The following is a 22,180-nucleotide window of genomic DNA, read 5'->3' as shown; positions in this document are numbered from 1 at the left end:
TGTAATCCTTCAAAGGCCCCTTAACTACCACCATCCACTCACCTGTGAAGTGGGTTGACAGGATGCCCTGCCATGCTGCTCTACTCACTGAAAGACAGAAGGGGAAGAAAGGAGCTGAGGAAGGAGCTCCCAGCACAGCCCTGCAACTGACAGTGGGGAGCACACACCAAGCCCAAGGAAGATGAAACTTGGGTGCATCCAACACGAGCAGTTTCTGCCTGTGGACTGTGTCCTGGCCTGACAGGCCTCAAGGTAACCAGTCTCCAGAGTCTCCTCCCCTGGAAGGTACCTGGTTATCCCAATGCCAACTTGCACCACTGTCACTAGGCTGGGCCTCAGTGTAATCCTATTGAGCATGATTTTTAAGTCATCATCTCTCTTCAAGACAGTATGAGGTCTCATCATCGACCCAACCTCAGGAACCATAACACAGGACGTCCTGACTCCACCCAAGCTCAGGGCCCTGATGGATTAGTTTACCATTGAAAGTCACGGATGTTTCCTACTCCAACAGGGATGGCACCTCCAGCTCATGGGATGCTTGGGCCTCGATCGCAGCTGTTGCCACCATGGCAGTGGAATATACAAGAGCTTCCTTTGATGATATCATCTGTGGACAGAGAAGACGATCACTGAACAGACAGTAGGAACAGTAGAGCACACTGGTTCTAAGGCATGCTTTGCCCCTACTGGTCCAGAAAATTGCCAGAAGCCCTCCCTCTAGTCATGGTGTCTTGGCAAGCTACCCTCACCTAGCTTCCCAACAGCTGGGCCTGTAGGTCACTGGTCCAAGAGGGCCACATAGGATGGGTCTCACTGAGAGATGTGGCATTCTCCACTGATTCTCCTGCCCCAGTGACTCAGGTCCAGGCCAGTACCTGGGCTGGACAAGCAAGCACTGGCACAGCCTTGGCATTTGAAAACTGATCACATGAGACACACAAAGGAGGCCCTCTTTTGGTCCTAGCCCTAGAAACATGGCATCCCAGTCCAGGCCAGGGTGCTGAGGGCCAGGCTGCATGCACAGACTGCGTCCTGGAAGCTCATTCTCTACCACTTGGAGATACATTCTTGCTGTGGTCACTGTCCCCTGGATTCACATACAAATCCCAAAGATGGTGCAGTCATGGGGCTGTACCATGGTGCAGTCCTCCCCTGGGGACTTGGAGCCTCCCATGGAGAAGAAGCCCATGCCCAGGAGGGTCTCTGGCATCCTTGAGGCACTCAACTAAGGCTGAGGTGCACTCATGTGGCCCTTGAGCAGCCGTCCCTGGTTGAGGCACTTAGTGGCATGTTGCTTGCCTGGCACAATTTTCTAGGTGCCATGGCCAGTGTGTTGGGATCCCCCTAACAGATATCAGCCTGAGCACTACTACAGCCTAGGTTCCAATGGATCCATGATCCACTGGAGTGAAGATTTCAGGCTGCCAGGCACCTCAGAGCTGGTTGCCCCACCAAACCTCCTCACTGATTTCGTGTTTTCCTTGGCCTGGGGCTCTGTACCTTGCTATACTTAGAGGCCTGTTCCCTAGATTCCGCACACATCTGGTCACACAAGCAGGGCAACCCAAAGCCACTGCAGCCCACGTAGGACTAGTTGGGGCACTGGAACCACATGAACACTCTCTCAGGGCTCTTTCCACTCCTCCATTTGCCCCTGCACCAGGCCATTGGTTCAAGTTGAGTTGTTCTGCACCTAAACTCAACGAGACTCGGCTTACTCAGGAGCACTGCCTGAGGCTGCCTTCCTGTTTCCCTCCAAGTCTACCCCTCAGGCTCCCATTCAGTGATAGTCCCGGATCACCTGTTGCCCTACACAAGCCAAATGACACCCTCCATCCATTCACTTAGAACCCCAGGTCTATGGGTGCCTTGTCAGTCAGCTCATCTCACTAAAAGGCATAATGTGTGAAAGGAGCTGATGAAGGAGCTCCCAGTGCAGCCCAAATCATACTAGGAAGCACACACCAAAGGAGGGAGGAACTTGGATTGCAACTAGAACAAGCAGCTGCTCCTACCTGCAGACTTTGACCAGGCCTCGGGGGCAAAAAGGTTTTCAAACTCCAGGGTCTCCTCCCCTGGAAAGCACCTGGTTATCCCAAGGTCCTCTTGACCCACTGTCAGTAGACTGGACCTCAGTATAATCCTATTGAGCATTATTTTGAAGTCATCATCTCTCTGCATACCCTCCCTCCCCTAGGGCCTGGATGTATTGGCTTACCCTGGGCATGCACAGATATTTCCTTCACCAATTGTGCCCACACCATTGGCTCATGTGCCGCTGAGTCCTTCACTATATCCTTTGCTCCCAGGGCATAGGATTCTGAAGGGTCTCCCTCTGCTAACATCATCTGTGCAAAGGGTGTTGGTGTGAATGACAGAGGGGCAGGTTAGGGTAAACTTGTTCCAGAGTGTACTTTGACCCCATTGGCTCATGTGAGACTTCCCAGGAGGCAATGCATAGGCATGGTTTATCAAGTAGTGCTGCCCACCTCACCCATAAACTGATGGACTTGTTGGTCATTGGGCAGGAAGGCAACTTCTGCCATGCTGTCATGACAGAAGCAGCTTTCCCATTGCTCCTTCCCACCTCAGCCACCAAAATCTGGATTGGTACCCCGGCTAGACAAGCAAGTGCTAGCACTGTTTTGCATCAGAGGACCAATAGCACAAGATGCACCAAGGAGTCCCTGGAGGGACCCAGGGCCTACCATATGGCATCTCCATCCAGGCTCTGGCACTTATGTGAATGTTGCATGAGCACATGGAACACTGTAGCCCATGCTGTGAATCTGGAGAGACCTTTCTATTGTCACTGCTCACTTATGTCCCATAGCATGCCGAAGATGGGGTACGGGAATTGGGCTTGGCAATGCCCTTCTCCTCCTGTGTGGACTTACTGCCTCAAAGGAGGAGTGAGAATCGCTAAAAGGAGAGGCCCTGGCATCCTTGCCTGGCTCAAATCAGTCTGAAGCCCACTCATGAGGCTAGGAAGGACAGCCTATGGAAGCAGCAAGTGGTGGGATGTGGCAAGTCTGGCACCACCCTGCAGGTGCTCTGGGTCAGGTGTCAGTACCCTGCAGAATGGTGCTTGTCCATATGTTCCCTATATCATAGGGTCCTGCGGCCTCTGACCCACATGAAATTCCCAGGCTGCTAAGCACTTGCCGAGGTAGCTGCCCTGCCAAACCTCTCTCCCTGCTTTGGTTTTTTTCCTCATCCTGGGACTTGTAAAGAGTCTGAGAACTACTCCTACAAAGAGGCCTGATCCTCAGTGTCTACAAATTCTGGCCACACCAGCAAAGCAACCCAGAGCTGCTGCAGTGCACCTAGGACATGTGGGGAACTTGCCCCACATGTGTCCCAGTCAGGTACCGTTGCCATCCTTGCTTGACCTATATCCCACCAGGTGTTCATGCAAGCTCTGTATCTCAAGGTCCTAAGGGACACAGCTGACTCAGACTGGGCACAAGGCTGCACTGCTTCATTTCCATGGGTCCAACCCTCAGCTCATATTAGGGTGATCTGCTCTGGCCCTTTGATCCCCCAAACAAGCCATATGGCCCCCGCCATCTACTCACCTGAGACCTGGGGTACAGTTTACAGCATCACTCTGTTGTTTCACTGCAAGACAAAGAGAATGAAAAGTCATCATCTCTCTTCAAGATACCATGAGGTTTCATCATTGACCCAACAGAGGAACCACCCCACGGGAACATGTTGCCGCGACCCTACTTCCAGGGCTCTGATGGATTGGCTTACAGTGGGCAGTCATTGACATTTTTGTCTCCGACGGAGCAGGCCGCACCAGCTCATGGGCCACTGGGGCCTTGACCACAGCCCCTGCACCCTGACACTGATTCTCAAGCGTTCTCCTGTGGCGACATCATCTGTGAGACACAGAAGGGGACAAGTGTGAACACACAGCAGAGGCAGACTATGATACAGTGGTTCCAGCACATGCTTTGGCCCCTTTGAGCCAGGTGAGGCTTCCCAGGTGCCTACTCTCATAGACGTGCTGGGGTTGGGCTAGTTCCAACAACTTCATCAGAAATGGCTGGACCTCTCGGTTACTGGGACAGAGAGTGCCACTCAGGCAGGACCGTGCTGCTGGAAGTGGCTGCCCCCACTGCCCCTTCCTGCCCCGCCAAGACCCAGGTCCAACTGAGAATCAGAATGGACAAGTAAGCAAGGGCCTGGCTTAAGCATCAGAGTTGTGGTCCCACAAAACTTACACAAGGAGGCTGCCATGTGTCCTGGGCCTACCAACATGGTGTCATCTTAAAGATGCAACACTCAGGGCCAGGCTGTGTGCACACACTGCATCCCGGGAGCTGAGGTTGTAAACCCTGGAGACAACTTTCTCCAGAGGTCACTGTCCACCTGACTACTGTACACATCCCAAAGATGGGGTATGGGCAGAGGGCTGGATCAAGGCCCACTCTTTCATGGAGCTTTAGTGCTTTCAAAGAATGAACTAGAACCCAGGGCCTGGAGGGCCCCTATCATCTTTGTTAGCCTCAAATGAGTCCGAGGCCCACCCACACTCCCTGCGAATGCCAGCCCCTGGATGAGGCAAGTTGTGAGGACAGGGTGTGGTGCTGGCAGCATTAACAGTTACATACCTCATTTGTCATTAGCCCAATTATAGGGCACTGACCTGAACTTCCCTATATCCTAGACTCCAGTGGCAACACCAGCCACATAAATCTCTGAACGGCCTGGAACATACAGAGCCGGTTACCCTGCCAAACTTTCCTTGCTGCCGCACTGTGCCCATGGCTTGGGTCACCTAGTGAATCTGAGCAGTGGTCCAGCTCTGTGGCCTGATTCCCAGTGTCCACCCACTGCTGCCTATAACAGTAAGCAGCTCGAGCAGCTGAAGCCCACAGAGGCCCAGGGATGGCAGTGGCCTCAGGTGATACCTCTTTATGGAACCATTTTCAGTACTCATGCTCAATCCCTGTGGCTTACTACAGGTGACCTGCCAAGACACCCAGCAGCCTCACACATGCCCAGTGACACCCTCCATCCACTCACCTAGCACCACAGGCGAGAAGGTGCCCCACTTGGCAGCTCGTCTCACTAAAAGATACAAGGGGCAGAAAGGAGCTGAGGAAGGATCCCCTAGAGCAGCCCTGCAAATCATACAGCAGGGAGTACACACACCGTGAGGAAGAGCTTGTGCACATCCTGCACCAGCAGCCTTTGCTGCCTGAGGATGACATCATTACCTGGGGGGCTGCAGTCTCCAGTCCCCAGGATCTCCTCCTGGAAGGAACTTAATCATGAAAAGCCCCTTGCTTCGCTGACACTAGGCTGAGCCTCAGCGTAATCCTATTGAGCATGATTTTCAAGTCATCATCTCTCTTCGAGACAGTATGAGGTCTCATCATCAACCCAACCCTAAGAACCACACCATGGGAAACCCCTGGTGCCATCCCACCCGTAGGATCTGGATGGATTGCTTACCTCAGGTAGACAGTGACATTTCCTTCACCAGTGAAGTTGGCAGCACCAGCTCATGGGCTGCTAGGGACTTGACCACAGCCCTTACCCCATGAGCACTGGAACCCACAGGGACTTCCTCAGCAGACATCATCTGTCATGGTGAGGGGACCAGCTGTAAACAGACAGCAGGGGCATGATCTTGGTATGCTGCTCCAGAGAATCATTTTCCCCATTCAGCTTAAGTGAGGCTTCTCAGGAGGCTACCCTTGTAGATGTGGGGAGATCAATCAGAAGCATGGCCATAGGTTCACTCCTCAGGCTCCTGGGGGTTACCCGCCAGACCCCTGTTACCTCACACAAACCCAAATGACACCCTCTGTCCACTCACCTAGAACACTTTTTGAAGGATGCCCCACCAGGCAGTTCATCTTTCTGAAAGACAGAAAGGGATCAAGGACCTGAGGAAGGAGCCCCAGTGTAGCTGCAACTTGGAAAGCAGAGAGCACACACCAAGCTCAAGGAGGAAAGAGCTTTTTCAAATCATGTAGAAGCAGCAGCGTTGCCTGGGACCATGTTCTGGAGAGCCTGAAGGTCCCAGGTTCTCCTCCCCTGAAAGGCACATGGTTACCCCAAGATCCTCTTGCACCACTGTCACTAGGCTGGGCCTCAGCGTAATCCTATTGAGCATGATTTTTAAGTCATCATCTCTCTTCAAGACAGTATGAGGTCTCATCATCGACCCAGCCACAGGAACCACAGCATGGGAAGCCTTTGGAGCCATCTACTTCAGGACCCAGATGGATTGGCTTACCTGGGGCGGTCCAGGGGGCTGGCACCAGCAGCTCACGGTCCACTGAGGCTTTGATACAGCACTTGTCCCTGAGGCACTGAACCACACAGGGGCTTCTTTTCGTGACTTCATCTGTGGAAGAGGATGGGGTGGGTGTGAACAGACAGCAGGGACAGACTAAGTGCACGTTACTACGACATGCTATGGACATGTAGAGCCCAAGTGAGGCTTTCCAGGAGGCCAGTCATGTGAGTGTGGTCTGTTGGCAACTCCACCCCCCTTGCCTGAGAACTGCTAGACTTCTTGGTCACTGAACTCGAGAGGGTTACTTAGCCTGGGTTACACTACTGGAAGTTACTTCCTCCACTGCTCCTTCCTGAACCCGATTCTCAGGCTTTAGCCAGGACCTGGGTGGTGCAACCAAGTACTGGCACAGAATTGCGCTCAAAGGATTAGTCACATGAGATACACCAAGGGAGCCGGTGGTGGGGTCCAGGGCCTAATAACAAGTCACCACTGCACACGCCCAGGCATTCAGGTCTAGTCTGCATGCACACACTAGATTCCCCCAGTCTAGCTGTGTTCACTGGAGACATCTTCCTCCTGTGGTTCCAGTCTACCTTAGTCCTGTATATGTTGAACTACAGGCGGAGGTCTGGACTATCGCCTACCTCTAACATAAGGCCTTGCTGCTTATCATGGAGCAGACGAAATAAGGGTCCAGGAGGGGTCCTTGCATTCTAGCTGGGCTCAACACAGTCAGCTGCCCACCCATGTGACCCACATGCCAGCCCATGGATGAGTCAAGAAGTAGGATGGCTCATTCCTGGAAGCACCCCACAGATACCAGGACCTATGTGTCAGCAAACCCCTGACTGGGCACCAGCCTGAGTGTCCCTGTGTTGTACACACCAGTAGCCAGGCAACACACTGAAGCTCCAGGCTGTCAGGCACCTGCAAACCTGGCTACCCCTCCAATGTCCCTCTTTCCTTCTGATTGTCCTCATGAGACCTCCAACCAAACCTAAAAAGTGCCCCCACTCAGAAGACAGATCCCCAGTGACCACCCAATTCTTACCAATCCAGCAAGGCATCTCAGAGCCAGTGCAGCCCACCCAGACCAAGTGGCAGCACTGAGGCAACATGAATGTTCCCTCAGGAAATGTTTGCATTTCTTGCTTGGCCCCACACCAGTAGAGGTTCAGCTAAGGTATTCTGGACATCAGAACACAAAGTGCAGAGCTAAATAAGTAGCAGTGCTTGAGGCTGCCCTCCTGTGTTTCCATGGGTCCACACCTCAGGTGTGACAGGTGACCCACCCAGAATTCCTGCAACCCTTCAAAGGCCCTTTAACTACAACCATCCACTCACCTGTGAAGTCTGTTGAAAGGTTGCCCCACCAGGCTGCTCTACTCACTGAAAGACAGAAGGGGAAGAAAGGAGCTGAGGAAGGAGCCCCCAGCATGGCTCTGCAACTGACAGCACAAACCAAGCCTAAGGAAGAAGAAACTTGGTGCATCCGACATAAGGAGTTTCTGTCTATGGAGTATGTCTTGACCAGTGAAGCCAGGAAGTGGCCAGTCCCCAGAGTCTACTCCCCTAAAAACACCTGGTTATCCCAGGGTCTTCTTACACCATTGTCACTAGCTGGGCCTCAGGGTAATCCTATTGAGCATGATTTTTAAGTCATCATCTCTCTTCAAGACAGTATGAGGTCTCATCATCGACCCAACCTCAGGAACCACTACAAAGGACATCCCTTCACCAACCAAAATTCAGGACCTTCATGGATTAGTTTACCATTGGAAGTCATGGATGTTTCCTACTCCAACAGGGATGACACTTCCAGCTCATGGGCTGCTTGGGCCTCAATCACAGCCCTTTCCACCCTGGTAGTGAAACTCACAGGGGCATCATTTGGTGACATCATATATAGACAGGGAAGGTGACAACTGTGAACAGACAGTAGGAACAGTAGAGTACACTGGTTCCAATGCACGCTTTGGCCCTACCAGCCCAGTTTCAATTCCTAGGAGCCCACCCTCTAGGCGTGGCATTTTGACAAGCTTCTCCCACATCACGTGTGGATGGCTGGACCTGTTGGTAACTGGACCAAGAGGGACACATAGGATGGGTCTCACTGAGAGATGTGGCTTCCCCCAATGCTCCATCCTGCCCCAGTGACCCAGGTCCAGGCCAGTACCTGGGCTGGACAAGCAAGCACTGGCACAGCCTTGGCGTTTGAAAACTGATCATGTGAGACACACTCAAGGAGGCCCTCTTTTGGTCCTAGCCCTAGAAACATGGCATCCCAGTCCAGGCCAGGGTGCTGAGGGCCAGGCTGCATGCACAGACTGCATCCTGGAAGCTCATTCTCTACCACTTGGAGATACATTCCTGCTGTGGTCACTGTCCCCTGGATTCACATACAAATCCCAAAGATGGTGCAGTCATGGGGCTGTACCATGGTGCAGTCCTCCCCTGGGGACTTGGAGACTCCCATGGAGAAGAAGCCCATGCCCAGGAGGGTCTCTGGCATCCTTGAGGCACTCAACTGAGGCTGAGGTGCACTCATGTGGCCCTTGAGCAGCCATCCCTGGTTGAGGCACTCAGTGGCATGTTACTTGCCTGGCACAGTTTTCTAGGGAATACCTGGTTGGGATCCCCCTACCAGGTATCAGCCAGAGCAATAGTGTAGCCTAGGCTCCAGCTTAACCACCACCCACGTGAATTTCCCAGGCTTCCAGGCAAACCTCCTCACTGCTTTCGTGTTTCCCTTGGTCTGGGGCTCCTAGTGAATTTGTGTCCTGCTCCACTTAGAGGCCTATTCCTCAGTGTCTGCCCACATCCAGTCACACAGGCTGGGCAATCCAGAGCCACTACAGCCCACCTAGGAAATGTTGAGGCACTGGACCCACATGAACACTCCCTCAGGAATTCTTTCCATTCCTCACTTTTCCCCTGCACCAGGCCATTGGTTCACGTGAGTTGTTTTGCACCTAAGAGCTTAAAGAGGCACAGCTCGCTCAGGAGCACTGCATGAGGCTGCCTCCCTGTTTCTCTCTGAGTCTACCCCTCAGGCTCCCACTGGGTCCATGCCCAGGTCACCGGATGCCCCACACAGGCCTAATGACATTCTACATCCACTCACCTAGAACCCCAGTACCAAGGGTGCCTTGTCAGGCAGCACATCTCACTGAAAGGCACAAGGGGGTGAAAGGGAGTGAAAAAGAAGCACCCAGTGCTGCCTAGTAATTCACACTTAGGGAGTACACACCAAGCCAAAGGAGGAAGAACTTTGGGTGCATCCAGCACAGGCAGCTGCTCCTACCTGTAGACACTGACCTCCCCTGGGGGGCAAAAAGATCTTCAATCTCTAGGGTCACCACCCCTGGAAAACATCTGGTTATCCCAGGGTCCTCTTGACCCACTGTCACTAGGCTGGACCTTAGCGTAATTCTACTGAATATGATTTTTAAGTCTTCAACATCTCCTTGAGACAATATGAGGTCTCATCATTGACCCACCCCAGCAACAACCCATGAAAATGTCTTGCTGCCATCCCATACCAGGGTTCTGATTGATTGGCTTATATTTGGTAGTCATTGGCATTTTCTCTCAAGGGGCAGGCCCTATCAGCTCATGGGCCACTGGGGCCTTGATCACAGTCCCTGTACCATGGCACTGATTCTCAAGCGGTCTTCCTGTGGTGACGACATCTGTGGGACAGAGAAGGGGACAAGTGTAAACACACAGCAGAGGCAGACTACGTTACAGTGGTTCCAGCACATGCTTTTGGGCCCTTTGACCCAGGCGAGGCTTTCCAGGTACCTTCTCCCATAGATGTGCTGGCATTGGGTTAGTTCTACCCACCTCATCAGAAATTGCTGGACCTCTCGGTTACTGGGAGAGAGAGTGTCCCTCAGGCAGGACTGTCCTGCCAGAAGTGTCTGCCCCCACTACCCCTTTCTGCCCCAAGACCCAGGTCTTGACTGGCAATTAGACTGGACAAGTAAGCAAGGATCTGGGCTAAGCATCAGAGTTGTGGTCCTACAAGACATACACAAGGAGGCTGCCACAGGTTCTGGGCCTACCAACATGGTGTTGGTGTAAAAACCCCACATTCAGGGGCAGGATTTGTGCATATACCACATCCCAGGAGCTGAGGTTGTGCACTCTGTAGATACATTCCTCTGATTGTCAAAGCCTACCTCAGTAAATTATACAATCCAAAATTGGGCTGGAACATGGTCCACTTTTTCATGGAGCTTTAGAGATTTCCATGAATGAGCTAGAGCCCAAGCCCTGAAGGCCCCTATCGTCCTTACTAGGCTCAAGTGAGTCTGAAGCCTACCCACATGGCCTGTGAATGCCAGCACCTGGATAAGACAAGTTGCGAGGATGGGGTGTGCTGGCAGCACTAACAGGTCACATACCTCATTTGTATCAGCCCAATTACAGGGCACTGGCCTGAGCTTCCCTGCATCCTAGGCTCCAGTGGTCCCATCACCTACAAGACTGCCTGGAACATGAAGAGCCAGATATACCCTGCCAAACCTTCCTTGCTGCCATACTGTGTCCATGGCTTGGGTCACCTAGTGAATTTTAGCCCAGGTCTCGCTCAGTGGCCTGATTCTCAGTGTCCACCTACTTCTGCCCACACCAGCAAGGCAACCCAGAGCAGCTGAAGCCCACAAAGGCCCAAGGATGGCAGTGGCCTTAGGTGATCCATCTTTTTTTTTTTTTTGACAGGCAGAGTGGACAGTGAGAGACAGAGAGAAAGGTCTCCCTTTTGCTGTTGGTTCACCCTCCAATGGCCACCGCGGCCCGCACACTGCAGCCAGCGTACAGCACTGATCCGAAGGCAGGAGCCAGGTGCTTCTCCTGGTCTCTCATGGGGTGCAGGGCCCAAGCACTTGGGCCATCCTCCACTGCACTCCCTGGCCACAGCAGAGAGCTGGCCTGGAAGAGGGGCAACCGGGACAGAATCCAGTGCCCCGATCGGGACTAGAACCCCATGTGCCGGCACCGCAAGGCGGAGGATTAGCCTATTGAGCCGCGGCGCCGGCCAGGTGATCCATCTTTATGGAACCATTTCAATTACACTATTGGCCCCAAAACAGGCCAGGGGTTCTGGTGAGTCAATCTGTATATCAGAGACCTAAGGAGCACAGTTCCTAAGGAGACCTAAGGAGCATGGCCTTAGGTTGCCTTCCTGGTCTTCCTGAGGCTCACAACAGGTGAACTGCCAAGATCCCCTGCTGCCCCAAATGTGCCTAATTACATCCTTAATCCATTCAACTAATAAACAGGTGAGATGGTGCCCTGCCTGGCAGCTCGTCTCACTAAGATACAAAGGGAAGAAAGGAGCTGAGGAAGGATCCCCTAGAGCAGCCCTGCAAATCATACAGCAGGGAGTACACACACCGTGAGGAAGAGCTTGTGCAAATCCTGCACCAGCAGCCTTTCCTGGCTGAGGATGGCATCGTTACATGGGGGGCTTTGAAGTCTCCAGTCCCCAGGATCTCCCCCTTCGAAAGAATCTGATTATGCAAGATCCCCTTATACCACTGGATGGGTAGACAATGATGTTTCCTTTGCCAGTGAGGTTGGCAGCACCAGCTCATGGGATGCTGGGGACTTGATCACAGCCCTTACCCCATGCACTGGAATCCACAGGGGCTTCCTCAGCCAACATCATCTGTGGCATGATGAGGGGGCCAGCTGTGAACAGAAAGCAGGGGCATGATCTAAGCACGCTGCTCAGAGCATCATTTCCCCCATTTTACTGATGTGAGGCTTCTCAGGAGGCTACCCTTGTAGATGTGCAGTTACTACAACCACCTTTCTCAGAAATTGTTTGGCATATTGGTCACTGCTGGTATATACCACTTGGGCTGAGTCACCTGGCTGGAAGTGGCTTCCATTACCATTTTTTTCTGGCTCCAAAAGCCCAAGGCTGGTACCTGGGATTGATTGCAATTGCCAGCATAGCCTTCAAACAGAGGACTGGTGGCATGAGATACAAACAAGGCTTCCCTGGTGGGACCCTGGGCCTAGCAACATGGCATCCCTTTTCAGATCTTGGAGCTCAGGTGCAGGCTATGTACACACACTACCTCAAAGGAGCTGTGCTTGTGCATCTGGGAGATACATTCCTCTTATGTCGCTACCCATTCGCGGAGGAACAACACAGGACCCTGCACTGTTCTTTTGTCTGCTCGGCCCTTCCCGGGTTTGCTGCTGGTCCTTCCCGGGTTGGCTGCTGACCCCTCCACCTCTGTGGAGGGGCAGCTCCCCCTGCCACTTTCCCCGCTTCCGCGGAGGAGCGGCACACCGCCGGCCGGCTCTCTCGGGGGCTGCTCAGGTGTTCCTTCAGATGTTCCTGGTGCATGTTGTCTCTCTCCTCCTTTATAGTCCTCTTCCACCAATCCCAACTCTGCTACCCACACGCCGAGCACGCTGCTCTCCTTCAATCAGGAGCAGGATCAGCTCCTGCAGCTCATCAGTCAAATTGGTGAGAGGCAGCTGCGTAGAAGTTTACTCCTCCCCAGCGCCATATTGTGGGAGAGCAGGTGCATAGAATAAGTCTTAATTCCAGTAACTTAGTCTAGTCTCAGTTGCTCCCCACACTCTTACAGTGGCTACCCACTAGAGTCCATAAACATCTCTATGGTGGGGAAAGGGCATCAGACTTGGCCATGGCCCACTCTTTAATGGGGCCTTGGTGCCTTCAGTCAAGGAGCCCCAGCCTGGGACCAGGAGATGTTCTGGTGTCCTTAATGGGCTCTATTCAGTGGAAGTCCAGCCATGAGTCTCTGATGCCAACCCCTTGGAAAAGCAAGGGATGGGTATGGTGCATGCTTGGCACAACCCTGTAGATGCTATGGACCACATGTTGACACACCTCTGACTACCAGCTTCCAGGCACCTGCAGAGCCTGCTGTCCCACCAAACCTCCTTCAGTGTCTCAGTGTGGTCCATGGCCCATAGCCCACATCTCCTTGCAAATCTTGGCACTGCCTCCACTCAGTAGCTTGATCCTCAGTGTCTGCCCACACCAGCAAGGCAACCCAGAGCAGCAGCTGCCCACCAAGACCGAGTGGCAGCATTGGCTCTATGTGACTCCTCCCTCAGGAACAATTTCCATACTCTCTTGGCCCCACAACAGGCCAGAGGTTTAGGTTAGTTGATCTGCATCTCAGAGCCCAAAGATGCAAAGCTCAATCAGGAACATGGCCATAGGTCCACTCCTCAGGCCTCTCTGGGATTACCCGCCAGAACCCTATTGTCTCGCAGAAACCCAAATGACACTTCATCTACTCACCTAGAACCCTGGTTGAAGGGTGCCCCACCAGGCAGCTCATCTCCCTGAAAGACAGAAAGGGATCCAGGACCTGAGGAAGGAGCCCTCAGTGCATCTCTGCAATGTGGGAAGCGGAGAGCACACACCAAACTCAAGGAGGAAAGAATTTTTTCAAGTAATGCATAAGCAGCAGCATTGCCTGGAGACTATGTTCTGGTCTGGAGAGCCTGAAGGTCCCCAGGTTCTCCTCCCCTGAAAGGCACATGGTTACACCAAGATCCTCTTGCACCACTGTCACTAGGCTGGGCCTCAGTGTAATCCTATTGAGCGTGATTTTTAAGTCATCATCTCTCTTCAAGACAGTATGAGGTCTCATCATTGACCCAACCCTAAGAACCACACCATGGGAAACCCTTGGCGCCATCCCACCTTCAGGGTCTGGATGGATTGTCTTACCCTTGGAGTGCTCACATGTTTCCTTTACCAACGGTGTCCACACAAGCACTTCATTTGCCACTGAGGCCTTGACTATATCCTTTTCTCCCAGCACACTGGATGCCAAAGAGGCTCCTGTCACTCCCCCTCTTCGTGGAGGAATGACACTAAACCCTGCCTAGGCTTCATATCCGAGTCACGGCACCATTATGTCGCTCCCCGTCTTCATGGAGGAACGACACAGGACCCTGCGCTGTTCTTTTGTCTGCTCGGCCCTCCCCGGGTTTGCTGCTGGTTCTTCCCGGGTTGGCTACCATCCCTCCACCTCCGTGGAGGGGTGGGCCCCCTGCCACTTTCCCCACTTCCGCAGGGGAGCGGCACACCGCCGGCCGGCTCTCTCGGGCGCTGCACAGGTATTCCTTCAGATAGATGTTCCTGGTGCATGTTGTCTCTCTCCTCCTTTATAGTCCTCTTCCACCAATCCCAACTCTGCTACCCACACGCCGAGTACGCTGCTCTCCTCCAATCAGGAGCAGGTCCTACAGTTTATTGGCTGAACTGGAGGCAGCTGTGTAGAAGCTGTTTCCTCCTCTCCCAGCGCCATATTGTGGGAGAGCAGATGCATAGAATAAGTCTTAATTCCAGTAACTTAGTCTAGTCCGAGTTGCTCCCAGTTGCTCCCCACAGGCTCCCTCTGCTAATATCATCTGTGCAAATGGGGTTGGTGTGAATGGACAGCAGGGTAAGATTAAGGTATTTTACTCCATTGGCCCATGTGAGGTTTCCTAGGAGGCAACACCTGTAGGCACAGTTTATCAGGTAAGCTCTGCCCACTTCATTCATGAACTGATGGACTTGTTGGGCACTGGCTGGAGAAGGCCACTTGTGCCATGCCCTTCCAGAAGCAGCTTTCCCACTGCTCCTTCCTGTGCCAGCAGCCCAAATCTGGACTGGTACTCTGGCTGGACATGAAAGTGCTAGCATTGCCTTGGAATCAGAGGACTGGTAGCATGAGATGCACCCAAGGAGTCCTCAGTGGCACTGGGTCTACCATACGCATCTCCATTCAGGCTTGGGTGCTTATGTAATGGTGTGTGAACACACTGGAACACTGTGGCTCAGCCCGTGTATCTATGGAGACCTTCTTCCTATTGTACTGCCCACTGATATACTATACACATGCCAAAGATGGGGTATGGGCATTGTGCTTGACAATGCCTCTCCTCTTGTGTGGCCTGGTGCCTCCAAGGAGGAGTGAAAGCTTGGGAACAGGAGGTACCTTGGCATCCTTGCTTGGCTCTACTCAGTCTGTAGTCCACCCATGTGGCTTGGGAAGGCCAGCCCATGGAAGCAGCCAGTGGTGGGATGCAGCATGTCTGGCAACACCCTGCAGGTGCTCTGGGCCTTGTGTTGGTACCTTGCTTCATAGGGTTCTGTGGCCTGTGACCCACATGAAATTCCCAGGCAGCTAGGCATCTGCAGAGGTGGGTGCCCTGTCAAATCTCTCTCACTGCCTTGGTTTTGTCCTCATCCTGGGATTCCTAAAAAGTCTGAGAACTATCTCTACATAGGGAACTGATACCCAGTGTCTACCCACTTATGGCCAAAACACTAAGGCAATCCATAGCTGCAGCAGCCTACCTATACTGAGTGGAGGCAGTGGCTCCATGTGGAACCCACCCCCCCCCCAAATAACCATTGCCATCCCTCAGTTGGCCCTTGAACTAGGCCAGGAGTTCAGGCAAGGATTTCCGGATCTCAGAGTCCAAAAGGGCACAGCACACTCAGGAGCACAGACTGATGCAGCCTTCCTGTGTCTGTGGGTACACTCCTCAGGCTTATGGTAGGTGACATACCCTGACATTCAGCTCCCAAGCAGAGGCCTGATGATAGCTGTCATCCACTCACCTGGGACCAGGGATCCAAGAGTGAAATACCGGGTAGCACATCTCACTGAAAGACACAAAGGGATGAAAGGAGCTGAAGAAGGAGCCCATAATGCAACCCTGCAACTCGTACTGCAGGGAGCACACCCCAGCACCAAGGAGGCAGAAGCTTAGGTGGATCCTGCAGGAGCAGCAGCTGCTGCCCAGGGACTGTGTACTGGCCTGGATGCTTCCAGGTCTCCAGTCCTGGAAGACACATGGAGACCTTGGTGTCCTCGTGCATTACCATCACCAGGCTGGGCCTCAGCGTAATCCTATTGAGCATGATTTTTAAGTCATCATCTCTCTTCGAGATAATTGAGGTCTCATCATTGACCCAATCCCAGGAACCACATCATAGGATCCCACTGGCATCATCCCACACAAAGACCCTCATGGACTGGGTTACCTTGGGCAGTTTCTTGGGTATCCTTTTCCAACAGGGCACCAGCTCATGGATAGCTGGGGTCTTGACCACAGAACTTATCAACAGGCTACTGACCCCTCTGGGGCTTCCTCTGCTGACGTCATCTGTGGGACAGGGAGTGAGTTTGGTAGAAACAGATAGCACGGGCAAACTACACTGGTTCCAGTGCATGGCCCTATCAGCCCAGGTAAAGCTTCCCGGCAGCCCACTCCTGTATGCATGGTAGTCAGGTAGTCCCCACCCATGTCACCCACAAATAGTTTGGACTCTTGGATCATAGGACAAAGAGGCCCACACAGGCAAGATTGTTTTTCCAGAAGCACATACCCCCACCACCCCTTCCTGCCCTTGACACCCAAGTCCGGACTGGAAACTGGGATAGACAAGCAAGCACTGGCCTGCCTAAGCATCAGAGTTCCAGTCCCATGAGATATCCCCAAAGAGGCCATCATGTGGTACTGATCATACCAACATGGTGTTGCTATACAGGCCCAAGAGATCATGTGCATGGTGAGTGAACACGGTGGACCCTGGGAGCTCAGGCTGGGGCCCTGAGGTGATACCTCCCTCCTATATTCACTGCCCATGTCAGTACCATACACATCACAAAGATGTATGGGCATGGGGCTGGGGCATGGCCTACTCCTCCTGCGGAGCCTTATGCTTTCCACTGAGTGGCAGAAGCCTGGTCCCAGGAGGGTCCTTGGCATCCTTGCTGGGCTCAGCTCAGTCCGAAGAACATACATGTGGCAAGGAAAAGCCAGCCCCTGGACGAGGCAGGTGGTAGGGATGTGGCATGCTGAGTACCACTGTATAGGTGCTATAGTCCAAATGTTGGCAACCCTTGAACCTACACCAGCCAGAGAAACCTGCACTCTAGAGTCTAACAGCCCCATAACCCATGTGAGCTCCCAGGCTGCCAGGCCCCTGCAGAGCTGGCTTGCCTGAAAAACTCCCTCAGTGCCATGGTGGTTCTTGGCCTTGGCCCTTATGGAATCTGAGAGCAGACCCTGCATAGAGGTCTGATCCCAGTTTCTGCCCACATTTGGCCAGCAAGGTAACCCATATCTGCTACAGCAACCCAGGTCAAGTGGTGGCACTGGCCTCACATGAACCCTCTCCCAGGAACTGTTCCTATTCCTTGCTTGGCCTTTAATTTAGGCCAGGGGATCAGGAAAGACATTCTGGACACGCAGATCCCAGTGCTGCGCAGCTCAGGAGTGCTGTGTGAGGCAGCCTTCCTGTGTCTCCATGGGTCCAACCCTCAGACTCACATCAGTACATCCACCCAGATACCCTGTTCCCCAGCACAGGCCCCATGATTCTTGTCATCCAATCACCTGTGACACTGGGGCACAAGGGTGCACTGCGGAACAGCTTGACTCACCGAATGACAGAAGGGACGAAAGAAGCTGAGGAAGGAGCTCCCATTGTAGCCCTGCAACTCAGCCAATAGGGAAAACAAACCAAGCCCTAGGAAGATGGAGCTTGGGTGCATCCTGCATGAGATGCATCTCCTGCCTGGGGACTGCATTCTGGCCTGGGGGGACTCAAGGTCTTCACTCCCCAGGGTCATCTCCCCTGGAAGGCACCTGGTTACCTCAAGGTCCTATTGAAACACTGTCACTAGCTGGGACTCAATGTAATCCTACTGAGCTTTATTTTTAAGTCATCATCATGTCTGAGAAAATTTGAGGTCTCATCATTGATTCAACCCCTGGAACTAGACATCAGTAACATCTTGGTGCCACCCCACCTCCAGGGCCCAGATGGACTGGCTTACCACAGGTGGTATCAAATTTTTCCTCTGTCACCAGGGCTGGCACCACATGCTCATGTGCTGCTGGGGTCTTGACCACAGCCCTTGCACCTGGGGCACTAGACCTCAAGGGGGTTTCTTTGGTGACATCATCTGTGATACAGAGAGGAGGACAGGTGTGAACAGACAGCAGGAGCAAACTAGGATAAGTAGTCTCAGAGCTTGCTTTGGCCCCTTAAGCCAAGGTGAGGCTTCCCAGACACCCAGCCCTGTAGGTGTGGTGGGGTTGGGCAGGTTCCACCCACCTCACCCACAAACAGCAGGGACTCTTGGACTCCTGGATAGAGAGTGCCACTTGAGCAGGATCATCCTCCCAGAAGCATTGTACCTACTACCTCTTCCTGCCCCCAAGACCCAGGTCCTGACTGGGAATTGGACTGGATAAGTAAGCAAGGGCCTGGACTAAGCATCAGAGCTGTGGTCCCACAAGACATTCACAAGGAGGCTGCCACATCCTGGGCCTACCAACATGGCATCCCCGTAAAGGCTCAATGTTCAAGGGCAAGCTGAATCCCGGGAACTGAAGTTGTGCACCCTGGAAACACATTCCTCCAATGGTCACTGCCTACCTCACTATTGTACATATCACAAAGTTGGGGTACCAGCACAGGGCTGGACCATCGCCCCCTCTTTCATGGCGGTATGATGCCTCCCATGGAGGAGTCAGACCCCAGGGCCTGGAAGGTCCCTAGCATCCTTGCTGGGCTCAATTGAGTCCATAGCTCATCCACATGGCCTGTGAATGCCAGCCCCTGGATGAGGCAAATGACAGGGATGGGGCGTGCCTGGCACCACTCTGTAGGTTCTATATCCCATGTGTTAGCAGCCCATTTACTGGGCACCAGGCTGAGATTTCCTATGTCTAGGCTTCAGCAGCCCCAAGACCTACATAAAGCTCCCTGACTGCCCAGCACCTATGAAGCTAGCTACCCCATCAAACCTCCCTCACTGCCTCAGGGTGGTCCTTGGCTTGGGTCTATTAGTGAATCTCAGCCCAACCCTTACTCAGTGTCCTGATCCCTAGTGTCCGCCTACTTCTGCCCACACCAGCAAGGCAATCCAGAGCCGCTGCAGCCCACCAAGGCCACATGATGGCACTGGTCTCATGTGGCCCCTCCCCTAGAATCTGTTTCCATTGCTCTCTTGGTCCTGAAACAGGCCAGAGGTTCAGACAAATTGATATGCACCCCAAAGGCCAAAAAGGCAAAGATCACTCAGGAGCATGGGTTGAGGCTGCCTTTCTGGGTCTCCATGGGTCCACCACTTAGGCTCCTGTGGGGTGATCCGCCCAGAACCCCTGCTGCCCCACACAGGCCCAGTGATACCCTCCATCCACTCACAAAGAACCCTGGTCCAAGGTTGCTCGATCAGGCAGCTCATCTCACGGAAAGACAGAAGGGGACCAATGAGACTAAGAAGTGGCTACTACGACAGTTCTGCATCTCAGAAAGTGGGGAACACACACCAAGCACGAGGAGGAAAGAGCCTGTGCAAACCATACAGAAGTAGTTGGTCTTGCCTGGGAACCACATCCTGGTCTAGAGGGCCTGAAGGCTTCCAGTCCCTAGGGTTCCCCTGAATGGCACCTTGTTATACCAAGGTCCTCTTGTACTACTCTTTCTAGGCTGGGCCTCAGCGTAATCCTATTGAGCATTATTTTTAAGGCATCATCTCTCTTCAAGACAGTATTGTCGCTCCCCCTCTTCGTGGAGGAACGACACAGGACCCTGCGCTGTTCTTTCTGTCTGCTCGGCCCTCCCCGGGCTTGCTGCTGGTTCTTCCCGGGTTGGCTACTATCCCTTCCACCTCTGTGGAAGGGCAGTTCCCCCTAGCCACATTCCCCACTTCCGCAGGGGAGCGGCACACCGCCGGCCGGCTCTTCTCGGGGGCTGCACAGGTGTTCCCTTAGATGTTCCCCTTAGATGTTCCTGGTGCATGCCGTCTCTCTCCTCCTTTATAGTCCTCCTCCGCCAATCCCAACTCGGCTGCCCACACGCCGAGTACGCTGCTCTCCAATCAGGAGCAAGTCCTACAGTTTATTGGCTGAACTGGAGGCAGCTGTGTAGAAGCTGTTTCCTCCTCTCCCAGCGCCATATTGTGGGAGAGCAGATGCATAGAATAAGTCTTAATTCCAGTAACTTAGTCTAAGTCCGGGTTGCTCCCCACAAGTATGAGGTCTCATCATCAACCCAACAGAGGAACCACACCACTGGAAGTCCCTGATGCTATCCCACCTCCAGGTTCCTAATGAATTGGCTTACCACTGGGACTCATGGAATTTTTTCTTTACCAGCAGGGCTGGCACCACTAGTTCATGAGCCATGGGGGCCTTGATCACAGCCCTTGCCCCTAGGACTGGTCCCCTTGTGGCTTCCTCTGCTGACATCACCTGTGGGTCATGGTGGAGGCAGGTATGATCAGATTGTAGGGCCAGGCTAGGGTACACTGCTTCCAGAGCACTCATTGGCCCTGACTGTCCAGGTGAGGCTTCCCAGAAGGCCACCAGGGTAGGCTGGGTGGCTCAGGCAAGTTCTGCCCACCTTGCCTGAGAACTCCTGAGCCTTTGGTCACAGCTCCAGAGAGGGCATTTAGGCTGAGTTGCCTTACCAGATATGGCTTCCCTCAAAGCCCCTTTCTGACCCAGAAACTAAGTTCCAGCCAGACTTGGGCTGGACAATCAAGTGGTGGCCGCAGAGGAACAGTTGTACAGTCATATCCTAAGAGGCCCAGGTAGTGCCCTGTGCCTTAAAAAAAGGATTGTCATACAGGAGCGGGTGCTTAGGTGCAGGTGGTATGCACACATTGGATCCCTGGAACTCAGGCCATTCCCCCAGAAACACGTTCTTCATATGGTCACTGCCCAGTGAAGTCCTATACACATCCCAAAGATAGGGTACTGGAATCAGACTATACCATGGCCCTCTCCTCCTGTGTGGCCTTTGTGCTGCCCTTGGAAGAAACAGATTCTAGGCCCAGGAGGAGCCTTGGCACCCTTGCTGGTCTCAATTCAGTCTGAAGCCCACCCATGGGGCCCCACCAAAGCAGGCCAGCCCCTGGATGAGACAAGAGGTGGGAATGGGGCTTCTCTGACACTACTACGCAGGTTCCCTGGTCCGGGTTTTGGCATCATCTGAACAGGCACTGGCTGGAGGATCCTGGGTCATGGCTCCACTGGACTAGTGACTCATGTGATACTCTCAGGCTGTAAGGCCCTTTCAGAACCTTCCCTGCCTTGCTGTGGTCCTCAGCGAAGGCCTCCTCTGGAATCTGAGCCCCCTCCCCGACGCACCCAACAGAGACTTGATCCACAGCATCTGCAAACTTCCAGACAAACCAGCAAAGCAACTCAGAGCCACTGCACCACACCTAGGACAAGTGGGGCACTGACCCAATGTGACCCCTCATTCAGAAAGAACTGCAATGCCTCAGTTGGCCCCTGAACCAGGCCAAGTATTAAGGCAAGGAGTTCTGGACCTCAGAGCCCAAATGGGCACAGCCCACTCCGGAGCATAGCCAAATGCTGCCTTCCTGTGTCTCCATGGCCCTACTCCTCAGGCTCCCATTGTGTGACCCTCCCTGACACCCAGGTCCCTCGCAGAGTCTCCATGATCCTCAGCATCCACTCACCAGGTAGTGGCACACAAGGGTGATCCACCAGGCAGCAAATGCCACTGAAGAGAGACTAAAGATGAAAGGAGTTAAAGAAGGAGCACACATCAACTCCAAGGAGGAGGAAGTTCCAGTGAATCCTGTTGGAGCAGCCACTCCTGCCTGGGAACTGCACCCTGTCCAGGGGGTCTTAAAGTATCCAGGCCCCAGGCTCTCTTCCCCTGGAAGGCACTTGTGGACCTCATGTTCCTCTTGACCCACTGTCACCAGGCCATGCCCCAGGGTAATCCTTTTGAGCATGATTTTTAAGTCATCATCTCTCTTCGACACACAATGAGGTCTCATTATTAGCCCAAACCCAAACCCAGGATTGGCTACTCCAACAGGACTCACCTGCAGAAGCCACTAGGGTGATCCT

At 53.4% G+C, this 22,180-nt stretch overlaps 1 long non-coding RNA gene, 9 other non-coding genes and 2 pseudogenes across 11 annotated transcripts in view; all 12 read right to left on the bottom strand.

Moving 5' to 3' along the window:
* Positions 1-22,180, bottom strand: part of LOC103351271 (uncharacterized) — a 159,936-nt gene that overhangs the window by 63,010 nt on the left and 74,746 nt on the right. Inside the window, exons 8-22 of one of the 2 annotated variants that reach the window (XR_016217283.1) lie at positions 18,118-18,246; positions 16,317-16,438; positions 15,891-15,935; positions 13,569-13,612; positions 11,900-11,965; positions 7,613-7,657; positions 6,263-6,373; positions 5,840-5,883; positions 5,473-5,623; positions 5,235-5,337; positions 5,041-5,085; positions 3,763-3,890; positions 3,582-3,624; positions 481-610; positions 43-87 (exon numbers count right to left, since the gene is read on the bottom strand). This is a non-coding gene — a long non-coding RNA (uncharacterized LOC103351271). Of the gene's footprint in view, positions 1-42; positions 88-480; positions 611-3,581; positions 3,625-3,762; positions 3,891-5,040; positions 5,086-5,234; positions 5,338-5,472; positions 5,624-5,839; positions 5,884-6,262; positions 6,374-7,612; positions 7,658-11,899; positions 11,966-13,568; positions 13,613-15,890; positions 15,936-16,316; positions 16,439-18,117; positions 18,247-22,180 lie in introns of those variants that run through there. The other variant, XR_016217284.1, reaches the window with a different exon arrangement.
* On the bottom strand, positions 331-411 carry LOC127483907 (small nucleolar RNA SNORD115). Its single transcript, XR_007910698.1, has one exon. It is a non-coding gene; the product is annotated as a small nucleolar RNA SNORD115 (small nucleolar RNA).
* On the bottom strand, positions 2,131-2,204 carry LOC127483988 (small nucleolar RNA SNORD115; annotated as a pseudogene).
* Positions 5,322-5,402, bottom strand: LOC127483942 (small nucleolar RNA SNORD115). The gene has a single exon (XR_007910733.1). It is a non-coding gene; the product is annotated as a small nucleolar RNA SNORD115 (small nucleolar RNA).
* On the bottom strand, positions 6,113-6,193 carry LOC127483900 (small nucleolar RNA SNORD115). Its single transcript, XR_007910691.1, has one exon. It is a non-coding gene; the product is annotated as a small nucleolar RNA SNORD115 (small nucleolar RNA).
* Positions 7,891-7,971, bottom strand: LOC127483930 (small nucleolar RNA SNORD115). Its single transcript, XR_007910721.1, has one exon. It is a non-coding gene; the product is annotated as a small nucleolar RNA SNORD115 (small nucleolar RNA).
* Positions 9,685-9,766, bottom strand: LOC127483973 (small nucleolar RNA SNORD115). Its single transcript, XR_007910764.1, has one exon. It is a non-coding gene; the product is annotated as a small nucleolar RNA SNORD115 (small nucleolar RNA).
* Positions 13,852-13,932, bottom strand: LOC127483919 (small nucleolar RNA SNORD115). The gene has a single exon (XR_007910710.1). It is a non-coding gene; the product is annotated as a small nucleolar RNA SNORD115 (small nucleolar RNA).
* Positions 16,167-16,246, bottom strand: LOC127483931 (small nucleolar RNA SNORD115). The gene has a single exon (XR_007910722.1). It is a non-coding gene; the product is annotated as a small nucleolar RNA SNORD115 (small nucleolar RNA).
* LOC127483982 (small nucleolar RNA SNORD115) lies at positions 17,969-18,046 on the bottom strand. Its single transcript, XR_007910771.1, has one exon. It is a non-coding gene; the product is annotated as a small nucleolar RNA SNORD115 (small nucleolar RNA).
* LOC127483976 (small nucleolar RNA SNORD115) lies at positions 19,781-19,854 on the bottom strand (annotated as a pseudogene).
* On the bottom strand, positions 22,036-22,116 carry LOC127483977 (small nucleolar RNA SNORD115). The gene has a single exon (XR_007910767.1). It is a non-coding gene; the product is annotated as a small nucleolar RNA SNORD115 (small nucleolar RNA).

Source organism: Oryctolagus cuniculus, chromosome 12 (assembly GCF_051225735.1).
Source record: "Oryctolagus cuniculus isolate XC-2025 breed Fujian yellow rabbit chromosome 12, ASM5122573v1, whole genome shotgun sequence".
Classification (NCBI taxonomy): Eukaryota; Metazoa; Chordata; class Mammalia; order Lagomorpha; family Leporidae; genus Oryctolagus; species Oryctolagus cuniculus.
This window is presented reverse-complemented; position numbering and strand designations above follow the sequence as displayed.